This window comes from Panicum virgatum, chromosome 9N (assembly GCF_016808335.1).
Source record: "Panicum virgatum strain AP13 chromosome 9N, P.virgatum_v5, whole genome shotgun sequence".
In the NCBI taxonomy this organism is placed as follows: Eukaryota; Viridiplantae; Streptophyta; class Magnoliopsida; order Poales; family Poaceae; genus Panicum; species Panicum virgatum.
The window spans coordinates 54,673,375-54,692,509 of NC_053153.1; the positions used below are offsets into that span (position 1 = coordinate 54,673,375).

Genomic DNA, 19,135 nt, shown 5'->3' on the forward strand with positions numbered 1-19,135 from the left:
GCATGGAGACTTAAATCTAGACGAAATAAAAAACACATTGCGACTGCTGCATGTAAATCGCGAGACGAATCTAATGAACCTAATCAGTCTGTAATCAGATGCTAAATTGCTACAGTAAATAATATCTAATGACGAATTAATTAGGCTCATTAGATTCGTATCGTTATTTTTATGATTAATCTATAAAAATGTCTTTTCAAAAATTTTAGAGCGCAACCAAACGAGCCCTGTATCTCCGGTTTCATTCCTTCTCTGCCGCACCCATTTCCTCCCCTTCGCTCCCCTTCCGATGCCCACCCGCACGCCCCTCCTCCGCCAGATCTCCGCGGCGGTTACCGGAGGCCTTCCTCGCGTGGAGGGGCACCGGTCGCGGGAGCCATCACCGGGCACTTGGCACGGGCGGTCCGCTGGCGGATCTTGGGGCGGCAGGCCTGGGGCCAGCGAGCCGCGGCCGGATCTCGGGGCGGCCCGTCTCGGGCGCCGCTGCCGAATGCTTGGCCGACAGGGGAAGGAGGAGGTGGAGTCCGCCGGGCGCTGCACGGGCGGTCCGCCGGCGGTGGAACAAACGCCTAGGCCGCCGGCGCTCGGTCCCCGTCCCGCTCGCGCCGCCCTCGCCCTCCCCGTCCCGCCCTGCATCCTAAACACCCGCGTCCATCGCCTGCCCTGATCAGCGCTCTGCGCCTACTCCTCTGCGACGGCGGTGGTGCTGCTCCTTCCCGATCCAAATTGGATCGAACTCGCCCAGCCCAGATCGAGTCCCTTTCACTATGAGCTCTTCCTGAACTTTCCACCTTACTTCTTTTTTTTTAGATCTGTTACTAACAGCTTTGTTTTGCACAGATTCTACGCATCCGGTAGCTGCGTGTTCGGGGTCCATCCTCTTCAGTTAGCATCAGCAGGTTGGTCTCCAGGCTTGTTGTTCTTGTAATGTTATTTCATTCTGCGTATTTACTGTTTAGGTTCCCGTCCAAGATGAACTCCTCCTTTTGTTCGTCCTGGACGTAGCCTCAGATTGGAACTATCTAAACAGGAGTCACCACGGCAGCGTTTAGAATTCCTCTGCAGGAAACTAGGTGCTTCAGATTTGGTGTATCTTTGCTACAGGGACTAGGTCAGTGGCTGAAGCTCCTTTGTACTGACTTGCCCTTCGATTTGAAGTGCTTGCTTAACGAATCTTGCACTGCCCTTTCACGTAGTATACTAGTATGCGCGTTTGGTATGTTCCAACTCTTTTTTGTCCTCTTTGTATCTAGCATATGGAGAAATAAGTACTTTCCTACTGCTGGGGACGGAGTTCTTATAAATTGTTGTTGTACTTGATAGTCCCACTTAATCCTGTGTCTTCAAGAAGCACACGCACTCTTGGATTACCTTTACATGCTCGGACTTTAGCTCCTTTTGCTTTCTCGCACATATCTTCGTCAGAAAAAAAAAGATGCGTGTGCTATGGTTTATTTGATATTTCAAAAAACCCTGTGTTTTCCTACATCTACAAGTGTTTGCTAGCTGTTGAAGTCTACTCTGCTCTGTTTAGTGTGCTCCATTTTGCTAAGTTCTTCCAACTAATAGGTGCTTCATGTAGGTTCTGGGCCTCTGGCATGGATCACTTGCGGTTTTTACATGGGTTTCTCCTTCCCCAATTAAAACTCGGTAAGATGACTTCTTATCTTCCTATGATATCCACTCAGCTGGCTTGTTTAATGCTCCTCCTTTCTCTGGTTACCTATGCGCGTGTGCTGGTACTTTATTCCCTAAATTCTGGATTTAAGCCTTTTCTATTTTGCCAAAATATTAACTCATTCCTAAGGCTTATGTGGCCTTTGATATTTTGGCAATTACATGTCGAATAGTTTTCTGGTGTTTTCCTTAAGCACAACGTCGAGGTCACCTATCAATTACTGGCATTGTTTCCACATAGAAAAAAAATCATTCGAGATGCGGGAATGGAAGTACAACTGCTAGGTAACTACTCAAACATAATGGCTCTGTTCTCAGATGTAAACAATAATAGATTAATTTTGTTTACATTCATATAGTTTCAATCTTACACCATCATGATTCTGAACCCTTGCAATGAGTTAATATTTGTCAATGCATACATTCCACATGGATCTTTCCTCATAAAAAAAGCACGAGAAAAAGATATCTCCATGGTCATAGAAATTAAGGATAGAGCAGGTAAATATTGGCATTTCCATACAGTTGACTTAATGTATGACAGTAGCAAGTTTTCCAACAGCTTTGGTCAAAGCTGATTACCAGTCATAAAATGCAGTCGTACATATATTGTTCCTTTCCCGTCAATAATTTGAAAAAGAGATTGTCATCAAAAGGGGAAGCAGAAAACAAAAGGCTTCTAGATCTGTATGTGCTGCGACCCTCTAGGTTCAAATTAGAGTCAGTTCTAGTTTTTGTTGTTTCTTGGATTAAAAAACATATATTTTTTGTTGGTACTAATATGCTTTGGATGTAGATATTCAAGGATTAAAGGATAAAGCTAGCACGGCTTAAACATTTGAGGTTGAGTTTAAATTTAAATCGACATGGTAAAAGGATATTCTAGCACTTTGTGTAGTTGCCAGCAGTAAGCAGAAAAATTCTTGCAATAGTAATTTGTTCTTTTAGATTAATCTTTTAGGGGATTATACTACCTGATTTTTATTATGACTATGCTTCTTCTTAAACTAACATTGTTTCCAAACCAAGTCACTTATCTTTCATAATTCTCGCATCCGTAAAAATGATCTCAATCATTGTGCTTTGATTTGATACTGCAATCTGCTATGATTTGTTCTAACCTAGCAATGCAACTCACTCACAAATCTCTTCTACGGTTTTCCTTTTCCCATTCTGTGTTTGTGCCTACTAACTTTTCATATTTCCAGGATGGTACGGTGAAGAAGGCTCCGATAGATACTGCTATAAGGCAATTTAAACTTGGCCATCAACCACAAGGGTGTTTCAAAATTTAATCTTGTACATTGTTTGCTTGCAACAGTGATGTGTATAGGGCTTGTCTCAGCCTGGTAGAGATTTTGAGCGGTATTCTTTACTCAAGGAATGTGGCAGATCAACCCGTAAGTGCAAATTCCAGCTGTATGTTTTGTGTCCTTGACATATTTTTGAGCATCCTAGCTAAAAACTCATTTGGAGCATATTGATCATTGATTCTTCAAATGTATTTCACATTCTTTTTCCTGAAACAATAGCATTTCAATGAAAACACTAAAATAACTTTGTGCTGGAGCTTCTTGTTGTACGTATATGGCATGTCTGTGTTACTATATTTTAGGGCACTATCACAATGAGATTGCAAAATTGTAATTGGCATGCAAGATGAGTTAAACTTGGGAGGTGCGTGTAGCCTTTTTGATATATGGCCTACAAACCATAGCTCCGTTGCTTCACTGACAGATGCGTGACAAAATACAGACGGAACTTTGAAGACATCCAAATATAATTATGAGAATCTGTTTGTAATATTTTTCAAACCGCAGATAACAGATGGCTATTTTGTTTGTCGTATAGCTTTCAACTGTAACAATGCTAACATTTCCGCCAGTCGCGGACTCGTGGGTGGTGATAGTTGGATATTTGGAAGTTGTATTTTTTAAATAATCTGCAATTCAAAAAAGGAACTCGAGTTCAATAATGAAGTTGTGTTTGATACTGCAAATTTTAAAACTGTCCCCATTTTTGGTCTTGGTGTTCTTGGTGAGACAGACATAGGGAGGGAGGGTGGAAGGGGGGAAGGACTGTCTACTTTAGGAATTGTGCAGTGTGGGTAGTTGCTGGTCCATGTGTCCTTTTATTCTGATCCTGCTCCAGCAACCCACAACATTTGCTTGAATCAAGAAATTTGTGTAAGGTACAGTGCTATCTTTGGTTCACACCTTTACAAAACTGATTTGTCATGTTTTCTATTGATCAGATGCTTGTTATGTCACTTGTTACCAATGAGGAATAGGGGTTTCTGTACACAATGACAGATATGCGAACTGCAAGTTTCTATATCCTTTTTTGCTATTTATCTTCTGATAAAAGGAATTGAACATTCAGATGATATTTGATCATGACCATTTTACGTGAGATTGCTTCAGCTGCTTGTATTAGCTTGTGCATTGGCTGAGCTTACATGGCCTGAATATTGCAAGAGGAGGCAACTTTTTAGGTACTGATTCTGTAAAGTTGTAAAGTTGAACAAAATAAAAGTATTGTGCATGGTTTATTCCAGAACATCCATGTTAAATTTTCCAGGAAAACTTTTATGAGAAGAAGCTTGTCTCCCTACAAGTTTTGCCCATTATCTTTTGTGAGAGTTTTAGATCCCTACCAATTTTTATATAAATGTTATTTAAGCCAGATCTATTTTTAGTTCGCTTCCAGAGAAGTCAAACTAGGTCTAATGGATGATACTATTGTTAGAAATTATATGGAGGCCCAGACATAACGGAGCACAACGGATTAAGATAATGGGCCTAACTCAATCCAAAAAACTAGTTTGATAGGTGAGGATTGCTTGGTCTTATATGTTGTACTGCCCCTACATTAATTTCTAATGTGGGACTAAACCCAACAATCTCCTCCGGTTACACATTGGGCCCAAATCTTCTATTAGAAGGCATCATCATGGGCCTTAAGTTTTTTTAATCCGAACGGAGATGTTTTTGCTGCTGCCGCCAATTTTTTTTTTAAACTCTCCAAATGTGGATCCGAACGAGCTCCCCTGTCACAAGAGTAATTTCATCTCCAATGTCACAAAGACGTGACTATTGAACAGAGATAACGGGCTCCTCTGTCAACGTGTGAAAGAGATTGTTGGCTCTTGGGTTCTGATACCATTTGTTAGAAGCGACGGCGAATAAAAACGATGAAAACAACAAATATCAAACTTCAAGAGACACAAGGATTTAAAGTGGAAAACCCCTCCAATGTGAAGGGTAAAAACCACGGGCGCCAGCCAGCAAGAACTTCACTATATCGGGTTTGTGTTTACAACGCCTAACGGAGGCTTACAAGAGGAATAATCGGATTGATGTTCTCCGGTGAAGCCTATGGGTTAGATATATAGGAGAGTCATATGATCTCCTCAACTTCTACTAGCAATGTGGGATTAAAAGTTTGCACCACATGAGCCTTTGGGATTTATTTGGAATAACTGAAATACTTAATGGGCCAAGCCCAAATTCCAACAATCTCCCACCAGAATTTGGATCACAATATAACATACTCCACCTTGAGACAAATTCCTTCTTGTAGCATATCAAAATCATCACCTGAACACGACAAAGATTAGAAGTTCTGGCGCCAAATAGCCTCTTGGGCTAAGCTGTCAAATCAACTAAGCTTGAGCAAAACGCAAATTTAGCTACAGGAATTGATTTAGTCATTATATCAGCTGGATTATCATGAGTACTGATTTTGCATACCTTCAATTTATCTTGTGAAATAATATCACGAACATAATGGGACTTGACATCAATATGCTTTGTCCTTTCATGAAACATCTGATCTTTGGTGAGGCAAATAGCACTTTGACAGTCACAGAATAGATCAATGCAAGAATCAACTCCACACAGCTCAGCAAACAAACCTTTCAGCCAAACTGACTCCTTGCACGCTTCAGCAATAGTCATATATTCTGCTTCTGTGGTAGACATAGCAACAACAGGCTGCAAAGTAGTCTTCCAACTCACAGCACAACTGCCAACAGTGAACACATAACCTGTGAGTGACTTGCGCCTATCCAAATCAGCAGCATAATCTGAATCCACATAACCAATGAGTCCCTGATCAGTTCTCCTAAACTTCAAACAAGAATCTGCTGTTCCTCTGAGGTATCCGAAAATCTACTGAACTGCCTTCCAGTGTTCTTTACCAGGATTAGACATGTATCTGCTAACCAAACTCATAGCATATGATAAATCTGGGCGATAGCAGACCATGGCATACATCAAAGAACCAACAGCACTAGAATATGAGACTTTTGACATGTATTCAACATCCTCATCAGAACTAGGACACCGAGCGGCTGACAATTTAAAGTGAGGTGCAATAGGAGTACTAACTGGCTTTGAATCATGCATATTGAAACGCTGAAGAACCTTGTTAATGTAATTATGCTGACTAAGAAATAATAAACCAGATTTTCTGTCTCTAGTAATCTTCATACCTAGAATTTTCTTAGCAACACCAAGATCCTTCATATCAAATTCACTACTCAACAATTTCTTTATTGTAGTGATTTCTTTTCTGCTCTTGGCAGCAATAAGCATGTCATCAACATATAACAGCAAGTATATAGGTGATCCCTCAACAATCTTAATGTAAACGCAGCTATCATATTTAGATCTTTTAAAACCATGTAACAACATAAATGAATCAAACCTCTTATACCACTGACGAGAAGACTGTTTCAAACCATACAAGGACTTTTTCAACTTGCAAATATAATTCTCTTTGCTTGGCACTATGAATTCTTCTGGCTGATCCATGTAAATTTCCTCCTCAAGCTCTCCATGCAAAAATGTAGTCTTCACATCTAACTGCTCAAGCTCAAGATCATGCATAGCAACAATACTAAAGAAAGTCCGAATTGAACTATGCTTCACAACTGGAGAGAACACATCATTATAATCAACACCAGGAATCTGACTAAAGCCCTTTGCAACTAACCTTGCCTTAAATTTTAGAGGCTCACTAGGAGACAAACCCTCCTTTCTCTTGAAGACCCATTTGCAACGAATATACTTCTTTTTCTCAGGTAAGCTCACAATCTCTCATGTGCTATTTTTCTCAAGAGACTGCATCTTCTCCTGCATAGCTGAGATCCACTTCTCCTTATCAACAGAATCAACGGCTTCAGAATATGTTGCTGGCTCACAAGCATCCTCCACCTCAATAGGAGTCTTCTTGTTGAGTGGAATAGAAGGTGACCTATTGATCAAATAGCATGCAGTATTAGCAGCCTCAGCCCAAAAACACTTGTTCATGCGGGCGTTGGACAGCATGCAACGAGCCTTCAAGATAATGGTCCTGTTCATGCGCTCGGCCGCACCATTCTGCTGCGGAGTGTATGGGATGGTGTGATGCCTAACAATGCCTTCTTTTCTGCAATAATCATAAAAAACATCCGAACAAAATTCTCCACCAGTATCAGTGTGAAGCACCTTGACCTTCTTCTCAGTTTGCCTTTCTATCATAACTTCCACTCTGTAAAAGCTGCAAAAGTATCATCTTTGTTTTTCAGAAAATAAGGCCAGACTATTCTAGAGTAATCATCAATAATGATAAGCATATAACGAGCACCACCATATGAAGGCTTATGGGAAGGACCCCACAAATCAGCATGAATATAATCAAGTGTACCTTTTGTGGTATGAACAGATGTATTGAATTTGACCCTCTTGTGCTTACCAAATACACAATGCTCACAGAACTTCTTGCCACTCAGAATGCAGCCATCCAGCAGGTTTTTCTTCATCAATTCTGCCATACCGAGTTCACTCATGTGTCCAAGACGCATATGCCAAAGGTCAGTCTTACTAGGTTCAGTATTAGCAACATTAGTAGCAGAAACAGAACCATGCAAAGTACAACCTCTGAGAACATATAAATTTGAAGGATTTAGATCACCCAGCAAACATACAAGAGAACCTTTAGATACCTTCACAACTCCACCTGAACCGGTGTATTTGAGTCCTTTATCAAGTGTGCTCAACGAAATCAGATTTCTTTTCATTCCTGATATGTGCCTCATATTCTTCAGTGTGCGAATCATGCCATCATGGGTCTTGATCTGAACAGAGCCAATGCCAACAATCTCACACGGGTTATCATCTCCCATGCGCACAAAATCACCGTTCTGCAAAGACTCATAGGAACTGAACCAATCTCTGTTAGTGCAGATATGAAAGGAACATGCAGTATCAAGAATCCACTCATCATGACCAGCAACACAACCAGCAAAGACAACCAAATAATCTGATTCGGAGTTTTCACCAGCGGAAGCAACACTAGCCTTACCATCAGATTTATTTTTTCTCTTCTCCTTATTCTGCAATTTCCAGCAATCCTCAATCATATGAGATTTCTTCTTGCAGTACTTACAAAATAATTTCTTCTTGGGACCTTTGGACTGGGAGCGGCCTCTACCGTCATTGCTCTTGCTATGATCGTTGTTGTCGCTGGATGATCTTTGCTCTGATCTGCCTCTAACATGCAAGGCATCGCCCCTTGAGGACGATCCATCTGTCTGCACCATGCCTTTCATCTTCTCCTTAGACTGGAGTGCCTCAAAAACTTCTGCAAGGGTTAGTTCATCACGGCTTAATAGTATGGTGTCACGAAAACATGCATAAGAACTTGGCAAAGAGCATAATAAGAGAAGACCTAAGTCCTCATCTTCATACTTAACCTCCATCGACCCTAGGCCAGCAACGATCTCCTTAAAGACAGATAGGTGATCCATCACCAAATCACCCTTCTGCATCTTAAGCGTATACAGCTTCAACTTCATATGCAATTTACTGGTAAGATCCTTCGACATGCAGATCGATTCTAGTTTTAGCCACAATTCTGCAGCAGTCTTTTCCCGCAGCACTTCTTGCAGAATATCATTAGATAGATGAAGCTGAATAAGAGAAAGAGGCTTACGGTCCTTGCGCTTCTCCTCATCGGTCCACTCATCCTTCTTCTTCTTCCCGAATTTTTCCAGCGCCTCATCAAGATCATTGGTTTACGCCAGAATAGCTCTCATCTTGACTTGCCACAGCGAGAACCTCGTCTTGTAGTCCAATATCGGTAGATCATACTTCATCGATGCCATCACGAAACCCTAACTTGAAACCACGGCTCTGGTACCACTTGTTAGAAATTATATGGAGGCCCAGACATAACGGAGCACAACGGATTAAGATAATGGGCCTAACTCAACCCAAAAAACTAGCCTGATAGGTGATGATTGCTTGGTCTTATATGTTGTACTCCCCCTACATTAATTTCCAATGTGAGACTAAACCCAACAACTACTATTAAATTTCCAGTGGATAAAAATATTGGTGGCATGAGTTAATTTTTGCCAACTGAATCCATTTATTAGATTTATTTTAGAATTAAGTTCATGTTGCGTGTACATCTTTACTATATATATAATTATTGTTTATTAGATTTTCTATTAACATAAAATTCTTATTTATTTTATTTTTAAAAACATGTGCGTACATGAAAAAAATATACTTCCATATTTAATCAAGGGCCCTCTTATATAGATACTAAATATAGATACTAAATGCTGCTTTCTCATTAGACTTTTAGATAGCAACTATAATTGGTGATTCCATGCGCAACAAATGAGATTATTTTTTAGGAGTAGTTTGATGCAATCTAATTATTTTTAAACAATTTGACTTGAAATACGTGCTTGTGGCACGTGTATCTCCACTAGTACTAAAAAATGTTGGAAAAAACATTCATATATATTCATTTCCTATGGATTTTAGAAATGACAGATATAAATATCAGTATTGATATTTTAGCAGACACGAATACCGGATCATTCATATCACTATATCCATTTCCCACCCCCATTCTCGAACGGGGAACTAGTAACAGTAACTAGTAACTGTAACAGCGGTTGGAGTTATTACAAGAGCCCATCACAGTATTGACCTAGCAGTATACAACTACGACAGGTTATGATAGGGCTCCGAGTGGAGAATGGCAATCAGCCAATCAATCAACACAGCGATGCGCCAACGCACACGTACGCATCTCACATGTCATCGCCCTCCAAGAAATGCATCTCAAATTTCCCTCAGAAATATTAATTACTGTAATAATTGCGCCTGCTGACCAAAATAATTGCACCTGCTGACCAATTCATCTGGTTTTATCTCTTTCTCCAATTGTTATGTACAGTACTATAGTGTTTAAATATTGGCATTCAGTAGCTACTTGTCGTCTACTCCCATAATATACATTAGTTCAGTGTCGTCCGAATCTGCTGCTTGATGTGGTGGTTCTACCGCAAGGGGCCCTCGGGCTTCTCCGGCGCCTCCACGGCCGAGGAGGTCACCGCCGGCGTCGACGGCCGCGGCCTGGTCGCCGTCATCACAGGTGCATATACTTACCTCCCAGGCGCCAGGCCTGCTCCTGTACATGCTCACTGTCCTTCCATCCCATGGCGTTCGGAGTTTGCAATGACAAAATCACCTCTTGCCTGGCCGGAGTTGGGACGACGACCAACCCGGGCTGGCCGTAGATTCCGAGTCTCTCCTACCAACCCTGGGCTTGTCAAGGGTCCTGCCATAATTTACGGCAAAGCAATGACATGTGTGGAGCACTTGAGCTGAGCCTCCTAGCTGCCTGAGCAGGTGCGTCGAGTGGAATCGGGCTGGAGACGGCGCGCGTCCTGGCGCTACGCGGTGTGCACGTCGTCATGCCCGTCCGCAACGTCGCCGCCGGGCTCGTGGTCAAGGAGTCCATCGTGGCCAGCATCCCCGGCGCAAAAATTGACGTGCTGGAGCTGGACCTCAGCTCCATGGCATCGGTAAGGAGATTCGCCTCCGAGTTCGAGTCTCTGAACCTGCCCCTCAACATTCTCATGTAAGAACAAGCAAAATCCTTCTAATTCATGCTAGTACTTTACCAGATACCGCAAAAAGCTGTCAAAAGACAGCCTGAAATTTTGGTGTCATGACTCTTCTTTTTAATTTCGGCAGCAACAACGCTGGAGTGATGACAAGAAACTGCACGTGTTCCTGCGACGGCCTGGAACTGCATTTCGCAACAAATCACATTGGTGTGTCCTCTGCGCAAATTACTCAACCCCTTGTTTAGTTGCGAAATTCAAAATTTCAAATCTACCACATCGAGAGAGAATTTTACATGCATGAAATATTAAATCTAGATGAAATAAAAAATAAATTGCATAGTTTGCTTGTAAATTGCGAGACGAATCTAGTGAGCATAATTAGGCTATGATTAGGCACCAAATCGCTACAATAATTGCTACAGTATATATGGTCTAACGATAGATTAATTAGGCTCATTAGATTCGTCTTGTAGTTTACAGACGAGTTCTGTAATTAGTTTTATAATTAGTCTATATTTAATATTTCAAATGTGCAAAGATTCTATTTTTACAATTTTACACGAGCAACTAAACGTGACCCAAACCAAAATTCTTTCTGCAGCATCTCTTGTTTACCTGCCTGTAGAAGGTGTTCCTTGCTGACTGTTCATTACTCGCTCCTCTGAATTATTATGACCTAGAGATTTGAACGATTCCTGACACTGTAGTAGCGATTGGTTTGAATGCAGGTCACTTTCTTCTAACAAACCTCCTATTGGAGAACATGAAGAGCGCATGTAGGGACAGCGGCACCGAGGGACTCAGGGACGGATTGTCAACGTGACGTCAGCAGGGCATGTCATGACTTATCCTGAAGGGATATGCTTCGACAAAATTCATGATCCTTCAGGGTAATCCACTCGACATCAATTTGAGTTCCCTCCAAAAAATTGGGAATGTTACTGCATAACTAACACCAAAAGGTTTTTTATGTGTTTTGACCCAGTTTGAATCACTTTATTGCTTACGGCCAATCCAAGCTTGCCAATATCCTTCACTCCAATGAATTGTCACGAATTTTCAAGGTACCACAGCTATTTGACACAGAATATAAGTTGTTTTCATATGGATGCATCCATGAGCTGGCTAATAACATAAGGAGTTATCTTCATGGAACAGGAGGAAGGAGTGAATATTTCAGCCAATGCCGTTCATCCTGGTGTCATTGCGACTAACCTTTTTAGGGGCAGGACTATTGCAGCTGGTAGTTTTCTCAATCCTAACGATCGATGTTATTGTTTATAATTTGAAAACCACAAATAGCTTTCAATACATTCAAATATCTCAAATAATTTCTGGCTTGTATAGCATGGAGCTCCGGTTGTAACGATGTTTAATTTGTGACTGTTCCCACTATTCTTACAGCGTTTTTGAACACCATTGGAAGAATCATGTGTAGAAGCGTTGAACAGGTAGGCCCTCACCTCTTATTTTACTGCCGCCTTGTTGGCGGAACATATGGATTGACCCTAATCAACTCAATATTTATCTTTGGTAATTAAAGGGTGCCGCAACGACATGCTATGTGGCAATGCATCCTTAAGTGAAGGGGATAAGTGGAAAGTACTTCGCCGATTGTAACATATCCCCCGAGCTTGCAAGCTTCAGATGCTGAGTTGGCCAAGAAGCTATGGCAGTTCAGCTTGCAGACAGTGTCTTCTTGATCAAGCTATATAGTGCTTGCCTGAACGAGTGATGCACATATTGTTGTACTTAATAATGCTTACATAGCTTTTCCGGATGTTTGTTATCGGTGTACTTAGTTACAGCTATGAATCAAAATGTCAAAATTTGAAATTCAAACCACCATACTATCTTATAAGAGAATTTTTACAAGCATCTTATAATTCAGGGCATTGAAGGACTGAAATGAATAGTTATTGTGGCTAAAAATAATGTCTTTTGTGAAAAATTATCATTTTCCAATATATGTTCATACAGAATGCACACAACGGCAACATAATAGCGTAATAGGTAATGACATGCAGTTAGACTATGAACACAAGAAAATTAAAGAAATTTGCCATTTTAATTCCAGAGGGTTTAATTTGTCTGTAAAGTGTAATTTCATACCCCTTTTCAGGCATGTACCGCACTATTTTATATCTATCTTTAAGTACTAAGGACACGAGAAACGAGTGTAATGCTAACTGGTCAGAAAGGACCAGCTAGACAGACCAGTGGTCTCCCTTTCATGCTTGTAGTAGTTTTCTTGTTTTAATTCAGTTTCTCCAGCACCATTCTTGTCCAAGATGGCGCGTGGACTTTTGTAATTGAGCCATTTCTTCTTAATACAAAGATATGCAGCTCTCCTGCGTGTTCAATAAAAAAAATATCCCTTTTATGCAAGTGGCCTTGAGGAGTCGGAGGTGTTGCGACGTTCTGTTGGTGTGACCGTGATTTTCAGTATGGGATTTTTCATCAACACCAAATGTCGATACATATGTAAATTCTTTAGCATCTTTTAAGATTAAGATGATAGTGTAATCTCCCCTTTTACGACATTGGTGTAAACTCCACTAAGCACTAATGCTAGGGAAAAAAATTTGAAAGAGACCACACATACGTTTTTTTTAAAATCTCCTTAGCCAGAAGAAAAGAGAAAAGACAATGAACGCAGATGCCAACTTTAATTTAAGACTAGGACCTTACATGAACATGATCTGTTCCATAGTGTTGACAACCAAAATTGACATCGATCGGTCAGACCGGTCTGTCCGAGCGGTCTGACCGGTAGGGCGCTGTAGCCTGCCCGGCAAGAGACCGACCGGTCTGACCGGTGGGTCTGACCGGTCTGACCGGTTCGAGTAGAGTCCGAGTACAACTAGAGATTTTCATAGATTTAGATCTTGTAATAGGATTTCTTGCGAGACAAGTCCACCCACCCTATAAATATAAAGGGCCACGGCCGATTGAAAAATCCAATCGATCAAAACACTTCAATACATTACTTTTCTTTATGTTTATTGCCTTTACTTTTGTCTCTAAACCCTAGCTCTTCCAACCCCAATCTGCTGTTCTTCCTTCGTCTCCGCAATGTCTGAAGGCGTTCTAGGTGGCCTGCCGATCCTAGAACAACCCTACACGCGCTTGCCCTGACGGGGTCCCTCCCGGGCGAGCGTTCGTCGGATTTCGCCGTTCTGCACCGGCGAACCGGTCTGACCGGTTACCCCGACCGGTCTGACAGGTCTGAGCATCGGCGCTGCAATTGTGCGAAGCTCACCGCGCGATCAAGCGCATTCGTGTGTTGGCCCTAGATTGGCGCCAACATATTTTGGCGACTCCGCTGGGAAGAAAGATCTTGGTTATTTAAAACCGATCTAATCTATTTCATCTACTACCATGGTGAAGCTGTCGAATCCTGGTGAGATCGATCCCGATAATATCAGCAGACCGTCTGTTGATGAATTGCCGCCCGAGGATCGTCAAGCTTATGAAGCCTTCATAAAGGAGTGTGAAGAGGAGAACAAGCGGCGCAAGGAAAAAGAACTTGAAGAAAAGCGTCGGTGGTTCTTGTCTCACTTTTTCAAGAATCGGAAGGGTGATATCTCTAAGGACAAGGATGTGGTCATTCTTTCGGATGAAGATGAGCAAGCTAAATCAAGTGCTACTGTAAGTGCTACAACACCGCCTACTTTAGAGCAAATTACTCAATTGGTGGTTAATGGTCAAGAAAAGATTCTTGCTACTGTTCAAAATATGATTGATAAATCATTAGGCAAACAACCTTTGATTGATGATAGTGGTACTCCTAGATCTAATATTGATGGCACTTTTTATCATAATACTATGCATCCCGAATCATCGGCGATACCTGCACCACAGTACGGCATGCCGATGAATTTTTATGATGATCAGAAACCTCCAGAGCAGTACAATGCGAATGGAACGGTCAGACCGGTTGCACAAACCGGTCAGACCGGTCTCGGTGGACCGGTTCTAACCGGTCAGACCGGTTTCCCAACCGGTCAGACCGGTCCTGGTGCTCTGGTGGCGTATCATTCGTCTCATGAACCTATTACTAGCATGCCTCCTGTTCAGGCTGATTTTAGCCGAACAAATGGGTTTACTGGTTATGGTGTTCCTCCATACGCCACTATGACTTATAATCCGTATACTATGCCTCCCCAAAGTTCGGGCTATTCATATGGTGTAATGCCAAACCATGGTTATTCGCAGTAAACACCATATACACAGCCGAATCATGCACCGCAAATGCCGAATAGTTCTAGCGTCAATGTTCAGAGGCCAAATAATTCTTATTTTAATCAAATACTTGAGAAACATAAGAAAGATTTGGCTGTTATATTTAAATAGTCTTTTGGCAAAGAACTTAAGGATAAAACTCTTGTTTGTCAAAAACCATATCCTGAGAGTTTTGATTCCATACCATATCCTCAGAATTTCAAGGTGCCTGAATTTATTAAATTCACTAGGGAGGATAGTAGGACTACATGGGAGCATGTTAGTCAGTTTATTGCACAAATGGGAATTTATGGGAGTCTTGATCATTTGAAAATTAGAATGTTCCCTTTGACTTTATCTGGCACTGCTTTTTCATGGTTTTCGGCATTGGCTCCTAATTCTATCCAAACATGGTCTCAATTAGAGCGTAAATTACATGAGCATTTTTTCAATGGTGATAATGAATTGAGGCTTTGTCATTTAATATTGGTTAAGCAAAAACATGATGAATCCGTTGCTGAATTTATTAGAAGATTTAGAGATACAAAAAACCGATGTTATAGTTTGGTTATTTCTGAAAAGGATCTTGCCGAATTAGCTCTTAATGGTTTGAGATCTCATATCAAAGAAAAATTAGAAGGATATGAGTTTATAACCATTAATCAAGTGTTGCAAAGGGCTTTGGCTCAAGAAAGCCGAAGTAAAGATGTAAAATTTAAACCCGATCGTCCTAGTATGCATATGTTACAAGGAGAATCTTCAGACGATGAGGGTAATGAAGTATATGCTGCTGAATTTGTATGGTCATCTAGTGATAAGCCCAGCACTTGTACTTCTTTAAAGCCGATTTCTAAAAATCGGCAAGATGAGATTAAATTCACTTTTGATGTGACAAAGTGTGATAGAAGTTTTGATGAATTGGCAAAGCTTGGGAAGATTAAGTTCTCTCATACTATTCCATCAACGGAGGAATTGAAGCGGCGTGCATATTGTATGTTATACAATACTTTTTCTCATGCCACTAATGATTGCAATGTTCTTCGTAGACAAATACAATCGGCTATAAATGATGGACGATTGGTTGTTCCTGCGATGCAAATTGATCAAAATCATTTTTCCTGTTCATACACTTGAGTTATCAAATCCAAAAGTATTGATTTGGCCGCATCAAGCCGAATTGACTAAAAGAGAAAAATGTAGTGGTTGGTGAGGAAAGGCATGAGAAAAAGGTGCTGCAGAGCAAGACTCCTCGAGTTGCAACAGAGGCTTCAACGCTCGGGGGGCAGAACGAGGAAAAAGGGGCCGATAGCAAGTCGACCGGTCTGACCAGTTCAAAAGGCAGTTTGACCGGTCTGACCTGTCTGACCTGTTCTAGAACCGGTCTAACCGGTACGCCCAGTAAGTCTGGGAATTCCTCCAAAAACAAGACAAGGTCGAGTTTCAAGGAACTCTTGGCCAAATATGAGAAGGAGGGAACCGCTCAGAAGAGGCGATCAAGTAAAGTCAAAGATATGAAGCCCACAACGAAACATCAGGAGCAATCAGATTCTCATCCAAGACAAGTTGATACGCTATCCAATGAACCGGTTACTCCGTGGTATGGCTAGTTTCCAAACTCTTATTTGCCTATAGATTATAGTAGGATTTATATGCAATCATATTATATTCAATATCATCCTATGTATCCAAATTATGCTTTACCACAAAGACCGGTTGTTTCTAGCAATGATTTGGTCAAACAGGATATTGATTGCAGCAAAGCGGATGAGAAACACTCAAAGCGATACTCAAAATATTTACAGCCGAAGTGGTGTCCTTCAGATTTGTCTCATACCCAGAAGAGAAGGTTGCAGCGTATGCACAAGAAGAAGACAATGGAGCAACAAGTAAAGGTCGAGCCAAAGACATCAACAATCATGAAGAAGGTAGGGCAGCCGAAACAAGTTGCTTCAACATCAACTTAAGCAAGATATGGCCGATAATTGTTTATCGCCCTTAGCACAAAAAATGGCCGATGTGATGTTAATCATCGTCCTTAGACAATTTTAGCCCAGAAGAATGTTTTTTTGGCAAGCAAGTTTTACCAAAAAACAGGGGGGCATATGTTGGCAACCAAAATTGGCATCGACCGGTCTGACCGGTCTGTCCGATGGGTCTGACCGGTAGGGCGCTGTAGCCTGCCCGGCAGGAGACCGACCGGTCTAACCGGTCCGAGCAGAGTCCAAGTACAACTAGAGATTTTCATAGATTTAGATCTTGTAATAGGATTTCTTGCGGGACAGGTCCACCCACCCTATAAATATAAAGGGCCACGGCCGATTGAAAAATCCAATCGATCAAAACACATCAATACATTACTTTTCTTTATATTTATTGCCTTTACTTTTGTCTCTAAACCCTATGTAGCGAAAATGGCCTCTCATGCCATATTTCAATATAATGTTTTGGCGATTGATGACACACACAACACTTGGACTAATATATGTGTTAAGATGATCATTATCAGGCTTATAGGTTCAAGGGATGAAAAGATACAAAACCCCAAAGAAATCAGGTCGAAAGGACCAAGACAAAGGTAATTTGCACTCACCGGTTAAACCGATGTGAGGCAAATTACATACACCGGTGCAATGAGTTCAAAGAAGACTCAGTCAGCAGAGTGCACCGGATGAACCGACGATACACCGGTGCAATGAGTTCAAAGAAGACTCAGTCAGCAGAGTGCACCGGATGAACCGACGATGGGAAAAATGATGGCGTCGGTGCAATGGACCCAGAAGCTGAGGCTAGGATTTGGCGTCGGTTGAACCGACGATGCCTGAAGACAAGTGTCGGTGCAGTTGTCCAGAGACTCCATTTTTGGGGTTTCTGAGCTTACATACACCGGTTAAATCGACAATGCTTTTCAAGAGCGTCGGTGCAATTGATGAAGTAGCTGTTGGAGCAGTAACAGCTAGTTGCTGGGAAAAAGCATTCACCGGTTGAACCGGTGATGACAAAAACTGAGCGTCGGATCAACCGGCGTTAAGGAATTTCGTCAGGCTTTTCCCAACGGCTAGTTTGAGGGGTTGGGCTATATATATGCCACCCCACGCCTCATTTGTGTGGGCTGGAGACTAAGGAAGCATAAAAGAGTTGAAGATCCTCTCCAACCACCTTAGAGCTTCATTGTACATCATATAGGCTTAAGCACACTTGTGAGAGTGCTTAGTGCTTGATTAGGCTTAGTTCCTGAAAGAACTAGCTTGAGTGAAAGCCTTGCTGCGACAAGCATCTTGTGTACTCATCGTGTGACCCTCTGACTTGGTGTGGAGAGGCAACGACACTTTGTGCGGGGAAGGAGACCCCTCTTGGTGAGAAGCTCCGATAGTGAAGACGGTGCCGTTGGTGACGCTTCGAGAGAGACGGTGGCGGTGGCCTTCTTGGTGACTTGGGGTCACTTAGCCTTTGCTTGCCGGAAGCCTTGGTGGCGAATGCAAGACGGTGATCAAGCGAAGAGACTCGGCATCACACTTGTTCTTGTTGGACAAGTGGCCGTGGACGTAGGGAGGGACTTGGTGTCCTAACCGAACCACGTTTAATCGTGTGGCTTGGTGTCTTCACGGGAGTTTGCATATTCTCTCCCTTACCTCTTTACTTACCGCACTTCGTTTCCGCATTTACTCTATCTTGCGTACCTTTACTTTCCTAGTTAGTTTGATTATGATTGGCTATAGGTTGCAAGTCTTTTGGAGTAAGTAGAGAGTAGCATAGATAAACCTTAGTCATAACTAGCATGTGTAGGACGTGTTAGGTTTATCTTATGTAAGTAGTTTGAGCCCTAGGATTAGAAAGCGAATTAGCGACCGTATTCACCCCTCCCCCTCTAGGGTCGGACACCCCGGTGATCCTTACACCCTAGCTCTTCCAACCCCAATCTGCTATTCTTCCTTCGTCTCTGTGATGTCTGAAGGCGTTCTAGGTGGCCTGCCGATCCTAGAACAACCCTACACGCGCTTGCCCTGACGGGGTCCCTCCCGGGCGAGCGTTCGTCGGATTTCTCTGTTCTGCACCGGCGAACCGGTCTGACCGGTTACCCCGACCGGTCTTACCGGTCTGAGCATCGGCGCTGCAATTGTGTCATCGCTCACCGCGCGATCAAGCGCATTCGTGTGTTGGCCCTAGATTGGCGCTAACACATAGGATCGTTCCAATGTATAAAGAGGCCAACGTCATTATAAGAAAGAGAAAAAAGAGCGAATCTCCATGTTGGATCAGCTAGACAAAAAATCTAAAAATGAAAGGTTTGAAGGTTGGGAAATAGACCTCAAACAAACT

General features: G+C 42.1%; 1 long non-coding RNA gene and 1 pseudogene across 6 annotated transcripts; both read left to right on the plus strand.

The window, feature by feature from the left end:
• Positions 1–232: 232 nt before the first annotated feature.
• LOC120687188 lies at positions 233–4,233 on the plus strand. 6 transcript variants are annotated; one of them, XR_005680650.1, is made up of 4 exons: positions 233–899; positions 1,006–1,111; positions 1,583–3,077; positions 3,932–4,233. It is a non-coding gene; the product is annotated as an uncharacterized LOC120687188 (long non-coding RNA). The 6 variants fall into 6 exon arrangements; XR_005680651.1 differs by lacking the exon at positions 3,932–4,233 and having other exon boundaries at positions 1,583–1,650; positions 2,886–3,923; XR_005680649.1 differs by lacking the exon at positions 3,932–4,233 and having other exon boundaries at positions 973–1,111; positions 1,583–3,923.
• Positions 4,234–9,930: 5,697 nt separating this feature from the next.
• Positions 9,931–12,480, plus strand: LOC120687187 (annotated as a pseudogene).
• Positions 12,481–19,135: the final 6,655 nt, after the last annotated feature.